The following is an 18683-nucleotide window of genomic DNA, read 5'->3' as shown; positions in this document are numbered from 1 at the left end:
GGTGCTCTCCCCAGTCAGGCTCCATGATTTCCAGTGCGCTCGTACCCGGTCCTGTTGGTCCCGTCACCTGTATTAGCTGCAGTAGAAGCGCTGAGTAGAATCTCACACCGAGCTCTGACCTGCTGAAGTGAAGCACCTGTATTTATACTCTCTCTCCAGTGACGTCACAATACCAACCGGTCCGCATCGTGACGTACTTGGTTATAAGACGTCACTCGCGTTGGCCCCGCCCCCTCCCTCCCGCGCCCCGCCCACACGCACTCACCTTCACTTTCATTATATATTAAAGGAACAGACCTTATAAAGCTCATGCGTTTACTTTAATGCTTTTTATTATTAATTTACTTTACAAAATACAGTCAAGTGTGTTTAAGACATCATATAAACTCCTGGTTCAGTATGAAGCACATCTCACTATAAATATATTAGATTATCTTTACTCCAGAAATATTCTGCACTGATTTGTTTATGATCTTGTTTGTGCAGCTGCTTCTGCTTACTCATGTTTAAACTGTGGGAGAAATCAGCTCATCATTCTCTTTATTAATATTCCCCTCATTTGTGTTATTTCTGATGAGGTTTTAATATGTGTCAGGGCTCGATACCTTTCAAACACTGTTTCATGCAACAAATAAATCAGGGGATCAGAATTTTAATTAGCAATATTAAATAAGATCTAATAAAGCACATCAGAACCTGGAATTGAGGAGATCCTGATGCCCAAGTGATAATAGGAAAATCTCCCACGTTCATTTTAGTGCTCCTGCTATTTCTTTTAAATAGAAAAATCTGTGAATCTAACTACCCATAATGCCCCCCACTCTCCTGTCTGAAAAGTGGTCGCACACCAAGGGTTCCACATATTCCTGCACGTCTTATAAAGAACTTAAACAGCATTGAGCTCCACAAGTGTTGTTCAGACTGTAGGGTGGCTCCCCCTGGTGGATACACAGGAACTGCTGGGGTGGTAGATACAGAAATGCATATTTCTTAAAATAAAGCAATAAATACACACTTTTAATCACGTATTATCTTTAACTTATCAAACATTCATTTTGAATTGCATTCAGAAAGTGGAACTTATTATGTATTTGTATTATGTATCAGTGCTTGTAACTTCCATTGTGTTCATTTGTATTCCTGGGTAAGGTAGGCTACTGGTTGAAGTATATTCTTTGCTGTAACTTGTTTTAGAATAACTTGTTTTAGAATCTATCTTTGCAACTTTGATTATTAACTTGCTTAACTGTGCTAGAATTTAACTATTTGTAAAAAACTAAGCTAGTCTGTGGCTGCATTAATCTGTGTTTTGCTGATTGGTTAAAGTGGTTTCAGGTGTCTTATGGTTAGAGGCCTAGTTGTGAATTGAGGGGCAGGGCTAAGCTTAGTATAAAATTAAATCTCGCTGGTCTTCTCTATCACTAGGTTTTAATGTCTGTCTGGATTGTTTAATCTATCTAACTTTTTTTTTACTAAACTAAACTAACTTTGGGTAAGTACTATCAGTCTCTGACATTGTTTAATCTATCAAACTTTTCTCAGCATGTGCTACTCAATCATTCCTGTGCTTATATCTCACAGACCCCGCAGACATCAGAAGTCACATTACAGGAACAGCAACGCCAGCAACCTCATCTACCCCCAACTGTTGCAACAGACTCAAACAGTGGTGGTAGGTGGGGTCTGGAACTGTCAATCAGCCGTCCAAAAAGCTGACTTCATCTCAGCTTTTGCACTTTCTCACAGCCTTGACTTCCTGGCACTGACTGAGACATGGATCACCACCGAGAACTCAGCAACACCAGCAGCCTTATCCTCTGCCTACACCTTCTCTCATACACCGAGAGGATCTGGTAGGGGTGGTGGTACAGGTTTGCTCTTGACCAGGAAATGGCAATTCACTACTGTGAATGTTTCTCACCTTAACATTTCATCTTTTGAACTTCATGCTATTACTGTTACTTTTCCAATTACTCTTCATATCATTGTCATTTACAGACCACCTGGCGCACTGGGAGACTTCATAGAAGAGCTGGACATTCTTCTGAGTTTCTTCCCTTCAGATGGAACTCCTCTGACTCTCCTTGGTGACTTTAATCTCCCTACAGACAAACTTCAGTCCTCCTGTCTTCTTCCTCTTCTTTCATCTTTCGACCTCCTCTTTAACCACAGCCCTCCGACACACAAAGGAGGCAATCTTCTGGACCTGGTCTTCAGCCGTCCAGCTTCTGTTCTGGACCTCACCGTCACCTCACTTCACCTCTCTGACCATCACTTTGTGTCCTTCTCTCTCTGTCTCCCAACTCTTCCTACTTCCAACCACACTTTCACCCTTACAACACGCCCCAATCTTCACTCTTTATCTTCCTCCCTGCTGATCTCCAACATCCTAACTTCACTACCTAACCCTGACATGCTTGCTACCCTTCCACTCAACTCTGCAACTAATACTCTACTCTCTTCTCTTTCAACATCCCTCGATCAGCTCTGTCCTCTTACCCTCAAACGAGGAAAACCTTCTCACCCTGCTCCTTGGCTTTCAGATGCATTGCGCAACAGCAGAAGAGATTTAAGGGCAGCTGAGAGAAAGTGGAGGAAATCTAAGCTCAGTGTTGATCTCCACTCCTACCACGATCTGCTGTCCAGGTTCTCATCCGACGTGACTGCTGCAAAAACATCTTTTTACAAAGCCAAGCTTGAACAATCTGCTGCTGACCCACGTAAGCTTCATGCTATCTTTTCCTCTCTTCTAAACCCTCCTCCTCCTCCCCCTTCTGCCTCTCTCACTGCTACTGACTTTTCTACATTCTTTCAGGACAAGATCGACAAAATCAATCAATCCTTCTCTCCGACTGACCCACTTTCAACTGACCCTCAACCCACCAACACACTCACCAGACTCACCCCACTCACCATGGATGAGGTTACACAGCTCCTCTCATCCAGCAATCCCACTACATGCGCACTCAACCCTATACCATCCACCATCCTCAAAGACATCTCACAGGACCTAATCCCCTTCATCACACCCATCATCAACAACTCCCTGACATCAGGTGTTGTCCCTACTGCATTTAAGAAGGCTCAGGTCATTCCCCTTCTTAAGAAACCTACACTAGACACTACAGACATCAACAACTACAGACCTGTCTCACTCCTCTCTTTTCTATCCAAAATTCTTGAACGTTCTGTCTATAACCAACTATCTGCCTTTCTCACTCAGAATGACCTCCACGATCCGTACCAGTCTGGCTTCAAGGCAGCGCATTCTACGGAAACAGCACTTGTAGCTGTTACTGAGAAGCTTCATGCAGCCAAAGCAGCCAAACTGTCATCTGTCCTTATTCTTCTTGACCTCTCTGCAGCCTTCGACACCGTGAATCACAGCATTCTCTTGTCCACACTCTCAAACCTTGGTGTAACAGGTTCAGCATGGCAATGGATGGCCTCCTACCTCGAAGGGTGCTCCTACCAAGTGTCATGGAGGGGATCCATATCTCCCCCATGCACTCTCTCAACTGGTGTTCCTCAGGGCTCTGTACTTGGCCCACTTCTTTTCTCTATCTACACCTGCTCTCTGAGTAAGGTCATAGCCTCCCATGGCTTCTCCTACCACTCCTATGCAGATGACACTCAGCTCGTTCTGTCATTTCCTCCTTCAGACACACAAGTCTCAGCTCACATCTCAGCATGTCTGCGAGATATCTCACAATGGATGTCAGCTCATCATCTAAAACTCAATCCCAGCAAGACAGAGGTGTTGCTTATTCCTGGAGATCAGTCTCCAACCCAGGACCTAGTCATCTCTCTGGATGACTCCCAGATCAGACCATCTGATAAGGTAAGAAGTCTTGGTGCTGTCCTGGATAACCAGCTGACCTTCTCTCCTTATATAGCCAACATGACAAGAGCGTGTCGGTTCCTCCTGTACAACATCAGGAAGATTCGACCATTTCTCTCCAGGGACGCTACCCAGATTCTGGTGCAATCACTTGTAATCTCACGGTTGGACTACTGCAACTCCCTTCTGGCAGGAGCTCCCATGTCAACTATTAAACCCTTACAGCTCATTCAAAATGCAGCTGCCCATCTGGTTTTTAACCAACCTAAACACTGCCACATCACCCCACTGCTGCCACATTATCACCCCACTGCTGCCACATCACCCCACTGCTGCGTTCTCTTCACCGGCTTCCTGTAGCTGCACGCATTCAGTTTAAAACACTGATGCTCGCCTACAAAGCCAAAAATGGACCAGCCCCAAGCTACCTTCGTGGTCTAATCAAACCCCGCTCTGTACCACGCAACCTCCGAGCCACCAGTCTCGCTCGACTTGAGCCTCCATCCAGGACTAAAGGAAGACAAGCATCAAGGCTCTTCTCTGTTCTAGCGCCCAAGTGGTGGAATGAACTTCCTCTGTCTGTCCGAACATCTGAGTCTCTTGCTGTCTTTAAAAAGCGATTAAAAACCCACCTTTTTATGAAGCACTTAAGCTGACTTGTACTTATTTACTAACATCTTGTTCCATCCTTTTCCATTTCCAAAAAAATAAAAAAATAAAAATAAAAATAACTTTGGTTCTAACAGGTTTTAGCAGATTTGTGTTCTTCGACTGTTGTTTACCTAAACTTGAGAAATGAAATGTTCACTTTGGAAGCACTTCTGTAAGTTGCTCTGGATAAGAGCGAATGCTAAATGCTGAAAATGAAAATGTAAATGTATTCATAAAAGGGAGAATAAGGGGGGTAAATGCATAAAGATATATATATACAGTATATATATAAAGATATAGTAAAAATAAAAAATTACATTGTGTTATTTCGTTTATTAATCAAAACAAAGTTACATTAGATTACATTAGTGTTTTAGCAAACTCACACATTCACACATCACTACAAGGTTTACGTCAGTGATGGAATGTACATGCTTTATTTTTCTTTTAACACAAAAAGAAATAGAATCCAAATTCCTGATAGACACTGAAGATTTTTTATGATCAACTTGTAAACAAATCTACTGCAGTTAAGGTCAGTAAGGAAAGTGTTAGTGTTAAAGCTTGATGATGAATTTGTACCCAGTACAACAAGATTATTCATTCCAAGTTACAATGGGAATTTAAAGGAAAGCCTGAATGCCATGATAACGTGGAGTGTTATAAAATAGATCCTAATATATAATGATAAAGAATAAAGAGATTTGAGATTTTGATAATGTTCTGAACAAGAAATATTTTTACGGTGGCTGGGTAGCGCTGTCGCCTCATAGCAAGAAGGTCCTGGGTTCGACCCCTAGGTGAAGCAATCCGGGTCCTTTCTGTGTGGAGTTTGCATGTTCTCCCCGTGCCTGTGTGGGTTTCCTCCGGGAGCTCCGGTTTCCTCCCACAGTCCAAAGACGTGCAAGTGAGGTGAACCGGAGATACAAAATTGTCCATGACTGTGTTCGATATAACCTTGTGAAATGATGGATCATGGGTAACCAGTAACTACCGTTCCTGTCATGAATGTAACCACAGTGTAAAACATGACGTTAAAATCCTAATAAATCAATAAATCAATAATAGTCCAACCAAAGTTTGTTAGCACTGAAAAAGTTTTACTTACATAACCAGTAAAAGGCAACAAATAGTTTATTGTACAACTTTAGTCAATTTTATAAAACAAAAAATTGAAAATATCTAAATAGCCGACAGGTCAAATGACATAAAACCACACAGTGTCATTAGTCAACATGTCTGAAAATACATAGATAGAGTTCATCATCAAATGTATTAATTTAAAAGAAAAACAATTTTAAAATTATTATAAAATATACAAACCCAGCAAATAACTGCACCAGCTGAGCGGTTCTACAAATGTAGCACTATATAGTTGGGGCCAGTGATAGCTCAGTGGTTAAGGTACTGGACTAGTAAACAGAAGGTTGCCGGTTCAAGCCACACCACCACCAAGTTGCCACTGTTGGGTCCCTGAGCAAGGCCCTTAACCCTCAATTGCTCATCATGTTCAGCTCATTGTGTAAGTCGCTTTGGATAAGAGCGTCTGCTTAATGCTGAAAATGTAAATGTTAATGTAAAATGTCTCAGCTAATCGACTCTAGTGAAGACCAAGAGTCACAATATTGCTTTAATAGACTATTTTTTATTCTTAAAATCCCAGCGTTTGTGTGTGAGGGTGGAGGGTGTGGTGTGAGGTGTGGTCTGGGGTTATGGGAGGGGTGGTCACTCCCAGTATAGCTTAAAAAAAAACTAGCTTATTACTGATTTGCATGTTGTGAAAGTATTGTTACCAATATTTCTAGCTCCAAAAAAATTGGGACAGTATAAAAAATGCAAACGCAGTGTTTCTTACATTTACATCGACTCTTATTTCATCTTATATAAACCCAAAATATTTTATGTTTCGTCTGGTCAACTTCATTTCAATACATACACATACAACACCCAACTCCCAACTCCTTTGTCCATCTTCACTGCAACCTTCACCCACCACAGTTTGATGCTTTACACCTCCACTTTCAACACCCAGCACCCAAGCCTGCTCTCTATCGTTCACCAGAGATCAAGTGAGGAGGGAACTGAGGAAAATGAAGGTGAGGAAGGCTGCAGGCCCTGATGGCATCCACCCCGGGCTTCTGAGACACTGTGCAGACCAGCTGTGTGGGATAGTCCAGGTCATCTTTAACCTAAGCCTGAAACAAGACTGCACATCCCATTGAGTTAAATGGATATAGACCAGTGGCACTGACCTCTCATCTGATGAAGGACATGGAGCGACTTGTTCTGGACTATCTCCGCCCACTGGTTAAACCAGTGATTAATCTGTTACAGTTTGCCTACCAGCCAGGCATTGGGGTGGATGATCCAATCATCTACTTCTTCGAAGATCCCTCTCTCATGTCGACAGGGCAAGAAGCACTGTGAGGATCATGTTCTTTGACCTATCTAGTGCATTCAACACCATCAGGCCCACTATACTGAGGAACAAGATGGAGAGTGCTGCGGTGGATCATCAACTCACCACATGGACAATGGACTATTTAACAAACAGACCACAGTATGTGCAGCTTAAGGACTGCGTTTCGGACACAATCCTCTGCAGCACTGGTGCTCCACAAGGGACAGTCCTGGCCCCATTCCTCTTCACCCTCTACACCTCGGACTTCACCTACAATACAACAACCTGTCACCTTTAGAGGTTCTCCGATGACTCGGCTGTTGTTGGCTACATCCTGGATGGAGAAGACAGCGAGTATAGGGAACTCACCAAGAACTTTGTAGACTGGTGTGGACAGAATTACCTCGAGATCAACACCAGCAAGACAAAAAAGCTGCTGGTGGACTTTTGTAGGTCTAAACCACATCCACTGAAACCGGTGAGCATCCAGGGACGGAATATGGAGATCGTTAACTCCTATCTTAACTCCGGTCTTTTGGAATGCAGGGGGCCCTTCTCAGCTCTTTTTATGACTCGGTGGTGGCATCAGCCATTTTCTATGGTGTTATCTGCTGGGGCAGCATCATGACAGCAGCAGACAGGAAGAAACTGGACAAACTGATCAGAAAGGCGAGTTCTGTCCTGGGCTGCACCCTGGACTTAGTGGAAGCAGTGGAGGAGAGAAGGATGATGGTCAAGCTTTCATCTTTAATGGAGAACACCGATCCCCCACTGCATGAGACTGTGGCAGCACTGGGCAGCTCCTTCAGCGACAGATACCGCAGCTCCTTTCTACCTTCTGCTGTCAGGCTATACAACCAGCACCGCCCCAAACGCAGATAATCATTTCTATCACAATAATTCACATGGTTTTTAATATTCTCTGAAGTGCAATAACTTCTTAAAATATGTGCAATACCTGCTGTACCGACTGTACTATCTGCAATACATTTTAATACCTGTGCAATATTTGGTTAACTTTCTTAAAAATACTGTTTATATTTACATATTCTTACTTTTCTACTTTTTAATATATGTGTACATATGTGTACACACTTTGTATTTTTTATTTTTATATCCTTGAAAGCTGCTGTAACACTGCAAATTTGCCCCGTGGGATAATAAAAGGCTATTTTATCTTATCTTACATGCATTTTACTCCCCGTGTTTGCGTGGGTTTCCTCCGGGAGCTCCGGTTTCCTCCCACAGTCCAAAGACGTGCAAGTGAGGTGAATTGGAGATACAAAATTGTCCATGACTGTGTTCGATATAACCTTGTGAACTGATGAACCTTGTGTGATGAGTAACTACCGTTTCTGTCATGAATGTAACCACAGTGTAAAACATGACGTTAAAATCCTAATAAAACAAACTAAAACATGAATTTTAAGCCTACAACACATTCTTAAACAAGTGTGAACAGGGCTAGTAATAAGGTAAAAATAAAAACTAAATAATGGCATGATTTAATAGCTGATTATAATCATGAATGGGCACAAATCATGTTCAGATGGAAGGAAGAAAATAGGTGGATTGTTAAGGTGGTTTTCAGGCTTAAAAGAACAATCTTTATATTTTTTTAAAATAACCGAATCCGTTTGTACTAACAGCATTTACTTTTACTTCTACTTTTAATCTTTAAGTACATTTAATATCAGAAAATCACTTTTAATATTTAAGTACATTTAATATCAGAAAATCACTTTTAATATTTAAGTACATTTAATATCAGAAAATCACTTTTAATATTTAAGTACATTTTATATCAGAAAATCACTTTTAATATTTAAGTACATTTTATATCAGAAAATCACTTTTAATATTTAAGTACATTTTATATCAGAAAATCACTTTTAATATTTAAGTACATTTTATATCAGAAAATCACTTTTGATACTTAAGTACATTAAATATCAGATCCTTTTAGACTTTTACTCAAGTAATCTTCTAACAGGTGACTTTTACTTCTATCAGAGTAAATTTAAAAGATACTTTTACTCAAGTATGGACTTCAGGTACTGTATACACCACTTGTTTCACTTGTGTACTGGACGTGTAAGGAATTAATGTGTGTGTGAAGGAATAGGGTTCATATTTACATCACACAAACACAAACACACACACACACACACACACACACACACACACACACACAGTCTGTAAAAAATCCACAACACGAAGTCGATGCATTTTTAACATTTTATTAAAACATTTTCTTTAATGCCTCAATCATAACCAGGTTTTAATGAAGGGATCAGGGTCACTGCAGGTCACTGGACTTTCTACACCAAACTGGTCCTACTGTGTCTACAGTCTACAGTGTGGTTACAGTTTTATCAATGTGACCAAACCCCCGCCACCCACTATGGGGACCAGTACTGTTTATACACTCGATTACTAAATAAAGTATTTATTTATTTCAGGTCAGTGGGATATCTCCACCACCCCTGTTGATCTGCCGAGGGCGACAGTGACAAAGAAAAACTCTCCTAAAATTACAGGAAGGAACTTTGAGAGGAACCAGACTCGACAGGAACCTCCATCCCCCTCAGGTGACCTGGAGAATCATTTAAATAAATTAAAATGAAACAATATTTATAGTCTTTTATTCTGCACACTGTTGTCACAAATTGATGATTGTTGTTAATTTATGTTTTTAATCATTTAGGTCCCGGGTCAGTGTGACCACTCCACCACCCCGCCACTATGGCGACCGATATTTATCTTTGCTCACAACATTTTTGCTCTCGGGGCCAATATATATATATATATATAAAGTGCAATATTTTAATATTTTATATTTATGTTTTGTTTAGTTTCTTTTTTTGGCCAGAGCAAAGTGACCACTCCACCACTATATTTATTTTTTTCTGTACCCAGTTGTGGTAAAATGGATGTTTTAAATAATTTAGGTCCCGGGTCAATGTGACCACTCCACCACCCCGCCACTATGGCGACCAAATTTTATCTTTGTACTCAACATTTTAATTATTTTTGTGCTCTGTGGCCAATAGCAGAGTGACCACTCCACTACTTTGTGCTCTGGGGGTCAATATTTAATTTTTTTTGCACACAATTGTTGCACATGACTGTTTCCCCGAGCACTTTTGCACAGTGTTGTGACCACTTCACCACTTTTGTGCAGAATTGTTGCCAATTTTTTAGCTCCACGTCTCCCAATATGTGGAGAAACATTTCTTTTAATTTAAAGCTTCTTGGTGAACCATCTTATCTTCCACCACTTTTTAGTTTTTCTCTCATTCACCATCATGGAGACATGCAGCTCTTCATTAGTTTGAAGCTGCAGCTCTAGATAGGATCTCTCCATCTCCCTGTTTAGCTCCAGGTTCTTTTTCTCCTCTGACCATTTCTTCTCTTTTTTACGGATTAGGTTGGAGAACCACGACTTCTTCCTATTTCCTCCCTCAATCTCACTCTCCATTTCTGTTTGGCTTTGCGTTTCTTTACACAGTTGTGCGGTCACTTGGAGATCATTGACCTGTTTAAGCAGCTCTTGGTTTTTCTTCTCTGCCTTTATTTTGTCGTCCGAGTCCAGACTGGTCCCAGCTTCTTTGTGATTTTCATCTGGGACTCTGGTTTTGGGTCTGGACTGTGACGAGCCGTGAGCTTCTCAATCTTTAGCCTTAATGACTTGATTAGCAGGACCTGATCACGCTGCTTCTTCTCTTCCTCTTTTTCAGCTTCTTTAATAGCTGGGTCCATCCCCTTTCTCAGAGTTTTTCTCACAGCCTTGTCCCTCTTCCTCTCAATGCTCATCAGCTCTTCTAATTCCTCTTTTTCATTCTCAAGCTCTTGGATCTTTCTTACCAAATCCTTATTCTCTTTCCTCATCATTTTCATCATTCTGTTCTTGTTCTGCTGCTTCGGAGGCCCACAAGTCATGTGCTCTCCCCAGTTTATCTCTGTCTCATCAATGGTTTCCACTGTGCACAGACCCTGACCTATGTTTTCATTATAGTCCTGTATCGTGTTTTCCATGTCCTCAGTTTCCATCATATCTCTGTCTTTTTGCAGTTGCTTTGGAAGCCCACAAGTCGTGCTCTCTACCCAGTTAATCCTAGTGTCATTGATGATTTCAGGTTTCCACTGACCCATCATATCTTTCTCTTTTTGCAGCTACCATTGACCCCAGTAGTCCGAGTGCTCTACCCTATCAATCTTGGTCTCATCGATGATGTCCAGTGTGCCTTGACTCTGTCCTGTGTCTTTATCAGACTTTTGTATCTGGCTTTCCAAATCCTCAATCTCTATTATTATCATTTCCATCACATCTCTGTCTTTTTGCAGTTGCTTCAGAGGCCCACAAGTCGTGCACTCTACCCTATCAATCTTGGTCTCATTGATAGTTTCTAGTCTGCACTGACCCTCTCCTATGACTTAATTAAACTCTTGTATCTTGTTTTTCATATCCTCAAATTTTTCTGTCATCATTTCCATCATATATTTCTCTAGAAGCCCACAAGTCGTGCTCTCTCCCCAGTTAATCTTGGACTCATCGATGATGTCCAGTGTGCACTGACCCTGTCCTATGTCTTTATTAAACTCTTGTATTCTGCTTTCCATGTCCTCAATTTCTTTTGGCCAATTTTCCAGGTTCTCTCCCCTGTCAGTCTGGATGCACTGACCCTGTCCTCTATCTTCACCAGTCTCCTGCATCTGGCTTTCCAGTTCCTCAATCTCAATAACAATCATGTCCATCACATCCCTCTCTTTTCTCAGCTGCTTTTGAGCCCAGTGGTTCAGGTGCTCTCCCCAGTCAGGCTCCATGATTTCCAGTGCGCTCGTACCCGGTCCTGTTGGTCCCGTCACCTGTATTAGCTGCAGTAGAAGCGCTGAGTAGAATCTCACACCGAGCTCTGACCTGCTGAAGTGAAGCGCCTGTATTTATACTCTCTCTCCAGTGACGTCACAACACCAACCGGCCCGCATCGTGACGTCATTTGGTTATAAGACGTCACTCGCGTTACCCAGGTATTGCAGACTGGCCCCACGTCGTCTCGAATCCAGCAACCGATGGACAGCATAAACAGGTGTCCCATCAACAATCACCGGAGGTGGAGGAGTCTCACCAGACATGGTCTCGTTCAGTGGACCTGTGACAACCGGTTTCAGGAGAGATACATGAAAAGAATTTGACATACGAGAATGCCCAGGTAAATCCAATTTATATGTGACATCATTAATACGTTTTAAAATTTTATATGGACCAATGTATTTGGGTGATAATTTTTTACTCCCCTCTGAGATCCTGAAGTCTTGTGTTGACAGCCACACCCGGTCTCCTGGTTGATAGGTGGGAGTATTTCCTTGATGGCGATCTGCTTGATTCTTTTGCCGTCGCAATACGGTTTCTATGCGTTGATGCGTCTGCTCCCATACCTCCTCACTACGCCTCATCCAGTCATCCACAGCGGGTACATCCGATGTAGTTCCACATCAAGGCATTACAGGAGGTTGATACCCTAGAAAACACTGAAAAGGAGTCATCCCTGTGGTAGAACTAGTTAGAGAGTTCTGAGCAATCTCAGTCCATGGAAGAAAACGGGCCCAGTCTCTCGGATTCTTAAAACAATACAGTCTCAGAAATGTACCCAGTTCTTGATTCATCCTTTCACACTGTCCATTGGACTCGGGATGATAACCTGAAGTCAGACTAATCGAAACACCTAATTGTTCAAAGAAGGCCGACCAAACTTGGGACGTGAATTGGGACCCTCTATCTGACAGAATGTCCTCAGGAAAACATAATTGAACGAGGCTTCGGCAGTCTGAAAAGCAGTGGATAAGGATGGAAAAGGTAAAAACCTCACCCCTCGTGAAAATCTGTCAATGATTGTGAGAATAGTAGTATATGACTGAGAAGGTGGGAGGTCAGTAATAAAGTCAATAGCTAAATGAGACCACGGACGTGCTGGAAACGGTAATGGTACCAATTTCCCAACGGGCAGTGTTTTAGGCGTCTTAGATTGCGAACAGACAGAACAAGATGATACGAACCTATGTACTGTATATCACTAAACATATTCTCCCACCAGTATCTATTAGCTAGAAGTTGTTGGGTACGAGTCTCACCAGGGTGACCAGATGAGATAGATGAATGGGCCCAGACAATAAGTCGATCACGATACGGACTAGGAACATACAGCTGATTAGGTGGGCATTGAGCAGGTATTTCAATCTCTTTTAATATTCCTTCAATTTTATCGTCGATTTCCCAACGAATAGAAGACACTACCACACCAGGTCGGAGTATAGTTTCAGATGAAGAGCTATGAGATGTTTCATCAACATACATTCGAGAAAGAGCATCTGCTTTGCCATTTCGAGAACCTGGTGTGTATGAAAAAAATAAGGACCAACGAGCTTGGCGAGGATCTAGTCGTTTTGCTGATTGCAAGTATTCCAAATTGTTATGATCTGTAAGGACTAAAAATGGATGATTAGCTCCCTCTAGCCAATGTCTCCATTCTTCGAATGCTAATTTCATGGCCAGAAGTTTCTCCATCTCCGATCCCATAATTTTGTTCTGTGGGTGTAAGTTTATGTGAATAAAATGCTATGGGATGTAATTTCGGGGGATTACCTTGCCTTTGTGAGAGAACTGCATCCACCTCTACTAGAAAAGGTTGACTAGGATTGGGATGTGCGAGTATAGGAGCTGAGGTGAAAGCCTGTTTGAGGCTCAGGAAAGCCTGTTCGGCTTCACAATACCATACGGGATTTTTAGTAGCGCCCTTAAGTCCGGGGAGCTGCCAAGCTACTAAAATTAGGGATAAAACGACAGTAGAAACTGGCAAATTCTAAGAACTTCTGCAGCTCTTTAACAGTTTTCGGAGTGGGCCAACTGACCACTGCATCTACCTTGTGATCATCCATGGTAATACCTGTGGGGCTTATTATATAACCAAGAAAGGTAGTAGAGGAAAGATGAAACTCACATTTCTCTCCTTTGATGTACAGCTGGTTCTCTAGTAGTCTAGAAAGAACTTGACGGCCATGAGAAATACTGTCAGAAAAAACAAGAATATCATCAATATAGGCTATGACAAACCGACCAATCATATCACGCAGAACATCACTGATGAATGCTTGGAAGACAGAAGGGGCGTTACTAATGCCAAGTTCAGGTTCACACTACACGACTGGATCTCTTGCACTCGGGAGTCCTTCAGTCGGTGTGTAATTCACACTACACGACTGATCGGTGATAGGGGGTTTCACACTACACGATCCATCACCAACTGGAATCGCAGGCGAGCTTCTCTGGTCTCCCTTTTTTTTTCTTGACGAGGGAGTTTAATGATACCACGTCCAAAAATGCACGTCAACAAGTAGCGAGTGATCAAAGTTGTTTGTGGTCTGATGTGCAGCGTAAAATCAAAGAGGGAAAATTAATGAATCTGAGTGGATTTGGCAACACCAACAGTATATGGCTTGTTCTGTAGTAAGTTGGAGGTTAATTAATAATTTTGCAATGCAGTGTTGTGTTATGTTTTGTAGAGAACGATCAAGTCAGAAATACTGTAAAACGTGTGTGTGCCGGTGTATTCTGATATAAACTATATTAATTACACCTTCCCTCCTGCGTTTCCCCTCACACCGTATCCTGCGTTCTCATTGGCTGTTCATTCCCAGTCGCACATCTGAGATCAGATATCTGGCGTGCTAGAAAACTCAATCCAGTCGCCGAGCGGTCGGCGAGCCGGTCGGGTCGAGTTGTAGGATAGTTTTGATCGCCGAGTGAACGCCGAGTCGCTCCCGACCCGGAGAATCAAGCGCCGACCAGCCGCCGAGCGAAAATCAGGGCAAAAATCGTGTAGTGTGAACCAGGCATAAGGAAATGGCATGACTATACTCATAGTGCCCCCTAGTGGTGACAAAGGCAGTCTTCCATTTATCTCCTTCTCTTACACGGACCAGGTTGTAGGCACTTCTGAGGTCCAGCTTTGAAAAAATATTGGCCCCACGCAATTGTTCTAAAGCTACTGGAATCCGAGGAAGGGGATATGGGTATTTTTTGGTAACCTGGTTTAAACCTCTGTAATCGATACACGGACGTAATCCCCCATCTTTCTGCAGGAGAAGCTGCAGGAGATGTGGATGGACGAATGAACCCTTGAGCCAGAGCTTCTTCGATGTATTCCTCCATGGCCCTTTCCTCGGCCTGGGTTAACGGATACACTCTGGATTTAGGAAGAGTAGCATTGTCCATAAGTTCAATAGCACAATCACAGTGTCTGTGAGGTGGTAGCTTAGTAGCATTATTTTTACTGAACACCTCCTTCAGGTCTAAATATTCTTGAGGAATTTCTATTTCTACAGCATTTTCAGGACTCTCAACAGAAGTAGACAGGATCGACAAAACTGGAAACTTCAAACAATTTTCAAAACAAAATGTGGACCAAGAAAGCAATTCTTGATCAGACCAAGAGATAATGGGGTTATGTTTCTTCAGCCAGGGTAATCCTAATATGATTGAAAATTCAGATAAAGTCTATGACTAAAAAGTTAAAAAGTTCTTCATGAAGAGCACTGGTAGATACCTTAACCGGTTCTGTTATCAAAGAAATAGTTCCTGCTCCAACAGGGCCTCCATCCAGAGCAGAAACCTTCAATGTAGTCTTCAGGGGTTGAACACTGATGTCCAGCTGATTAACCACCTTCGTGTGTATAAAGTTTCCTTCCGCGCCGGAATCAATCAAGGCCGAGAAGACAGAAGAAGAACCTGGGCAGTAAATAGTGACAGGTAACAAGAAAGATTTCGAAACCAACCCCTTTGTGGGAACACTCACCACATTACCCAAGGTAGGTGCCTGAGGTCTGTGCGGGCGGGCCCGGCAGTCATGTAAGACGTGACCAGCACCACCACAGTACATGCACAGACCTCCATGTAATCGTCCACGTCTTTCTTCACGAGACAAGTCACACTGCATAAGTTCCATATTATCGTAGTCCTCTCGGAAAGGTGCACCGGCCGGGTAAGCTGTTGGACGAACAGGTGTTTGACCCTGTTGGGACCCACGATTAGAAGCTGAGGCAGTTCTTGTGGTTTTTCGTTCATGCGAGAGTTGATCCAGTCTCATAGCAAGCTTTGTTAAGCTATCTAGAGACAAACGGTCATCCTTACATGCTAGTTCAGTTCTTACTTTAGAACTCAGACCATTACGAAACATGACCAACAATGCTGGTTCATTCCAACCACTACTTGCTGCTACAGATCGTTCACCTTGCCGAATTTTAGCCAAAAATTCTCCACTAGTCTTTCCCTCATGAGGATGATCAAAAACAACACAAATTTGTTCAATACATTGCTCATAAGAACAACTCTGTAACTCAGACCAAACAGCTGTAGCCCAATCGAGTGCTTTACCAGTCATACGAGACACTACAAAAGCTATCCGTGCTATCCGTGCTTTATCAGAGCTCGGAGGAGAATTATTCAAGTAAATCGAGCACTGCAACAAAAAACCTTTACACAAATGAGGAGATCCATCAAATTTATCAGGCTTACTAACCGGAAAAACGCCCTCAGGTTGCGAGATAAGTGACGAAGGACTAGCTGCGGGTTCATTAGCAGTAAAAACATTCATAGTTTGTAACTGAGCAGACAACTGTTTCATACCTTCGATCACTTGGGCAAGTTGTTTTTGTTGTTCTCCCTGCTGTTGTGCCATACACTGCAAAAAATCACCTTCAGAAAACAAGAAAAATAAAAACAAATCAAGACAGAAGGTGCTTAAATCAAGCAAAATTATCTGCCAGTATAGTGAGAAAATTTATTTTAGCAAGATTTCTTAAAACAAGGGAAAAGATCTTGTGCTATAAATTATCTTATAATCTTAAAATTAGTAGGAAATTACTTGATTTAAGGCATTATGGCTAGATTTGAGTAAAACTCATTTGCTCTAATGTCATATTAATAATCCAAAAACTAGCATAATCAGCTAAACTAGCATATTAATCTTGTTTTAAGCATTTTCATAAAACCTTATTTGGTAAAAAAAAATCTTGAAATTAGATTTCTTGGACATATTTTTAGCTAAAATGGCTTAAAAATGTTCTTAAATTAACACTGTAAAGTTTAAATTAAGATCAACTCCAGAAAATAGTTCTCAAAATAAGAAATGAACAATTTAAAAACCCTCACATTGTTATAATTAACACTAAAAAAAACTATCTATAAAAACAGCAAAAGAAATATTGAAATGAGATGTAAATGCTTATATTAAGCAAAAAGAAAATCTGCCAATGGGGTACGCAAATGTTACTTAGTAAGACTTCTTAAAAATAAGCAATAATACATATAGGTTTTGGCACCACACTAAATGCCTTAAAACCGTCAGAAAATATGAAAATTAAAGCATTTTAATCATGACATAAGCATTAAAAATTCAGTTTCCATGCACAAAAGTCAGATATAGAGACTCGATACTATAATTAGTAATAATTATTAGTAATAATTTACTAATAAAGCAGTATTTAATCCAGAAATTATTTTAAATCACTTTTATTTCATCAAGTTTTTATTGCAAACATAATGCACATTTCTAACTTTAATGAGAATGTATTGTAGCATCAAGCTAACAGTTTCGTCTGTTTGTGTTTTTTAACACGCTCTTAAACAAAGTTTCTAACAAACATTTAAGTAACATATTCCTCCAAAACGCATCTAATAAACCCATAACCTAAAATTAATCTCCTAAATGAAACTTCGTTGTTTTTTCCTCTTACAGAGAGAAGCACTCATGTTTACTCTGTGAGGATTCGTCCCAAATCACGCCCCCTTCCCTATGTAGTGCACTTCGTAGGACATGACATGTTAGCGCTTCCACCCCAAACAGTGAAGTAGTGCACTATATAGGGAACAGGGAGTGATTTGAGACACTACATACGGACCTACTGTAAAGAGCAGATCTGTTACCTAATAAATTGCATTATCCAAGCATTCAGTGTTACCGCTCGCAATTTTAATTTAAATGTATCTTCTATGGTCCGACTACACTTGGTTATCAAACCTGAAAACAATTAAGAAAAATAAATGCTGACTTTAAAGTTAAGCTAGCTAGCTAAGTTAATCAGGTAAATTCTAACTTAAATGAACCTAGACAAGATTCTGAACAAGCACAATACTGGCCCACAAAACTCAACATTCAAACAGAAAATAGAAGTTATTAGCTCACCTGTAAGTGCTGCGGTGGAAATATCATCCAGGGTTTCTCCATTTCAGTAGTTTGTGGTCAGCACTTAGCAGCAGAAAAAGAAATTTCGGTTAGAAGAAAGTTCCGGCGGGAACTGAGGAGGAATCATCTCATGTTGTACAAGGGAGCAATTCATTTCATTAGGCAGCACGGTTTTGGTTAGCTGCTTGAATTGATCAAATGTGTTGCTTAGCTCTAAAACACTTAATACAATTAAACAAAAACAGCTCAACAATACCGGTGACATTAATGTAGATGCATCATCAAATTGCTTAATCTGAATAAATTCTTATCATGGGTATTATTGTAATACATATATTTTTTGTAAGTAGCTGCTCTCAGTAGGGTTGTAAATAAATTCAGTTGTTTAAAGCGGTTTCAGATTTCTTGTTTCTTGTACAACCCCAATTCCAATGAAGTTGGGACGTTGTGTAAAACATAAATAAAAACAGAATTCGATGATTTGCAAATCCTTTTCAACCCATATTCAATTGAATTCACTACAAAGACAAGATATTTAATGTTCAAACTG

General features: G+C 41.1%; 1 long non-coding RNA gene across 1 annotated transcript; it reads right to left on the bottom strand.

Annotated features, from left to right (window-relative positions):
• Positions 1-9132: 9132 nt before the first annotated feature.
• LOC134309116 (uncharacterized) lies at positions 9133-18330 on the bottom strand. Its single transcript, XR_010011004.1, has 5 exons — positions 18134-18330; positions 16576-16644; positions 15497-15678; positions 13892-13959; positions 9133-12425 (listed from the first exon to the last, which is right to left on the bottom strand). It is a non-coding gene; the product is annotated as an uncharacterized LOC134309116 (long non-coding RNA).
• Positions 18331-18683: the final 353 nt, after the last annotated feature.

The sequence above is a fragment of the Trichomycterus rosablanca genome, unplaced genomic scaffold, assembly GCF_030014385.1.
Source record: "Trichomycterus rosablanca isolate fTriRos1 unplaced genomic scaffold, fTriRos1.hap1 scaffold_99, whole genome shotgun sequence".
NCBI classification, from domain to species: Eukaryota; Metazoa; Chordata; class Actinopteri; order Siluriformes; family Trichomycteridae; genus Trichomycterus; species Trichomycterus rosablanca.
This window is presented reverse-complemented; position numbering and strand designations above follow the sequence as displayed.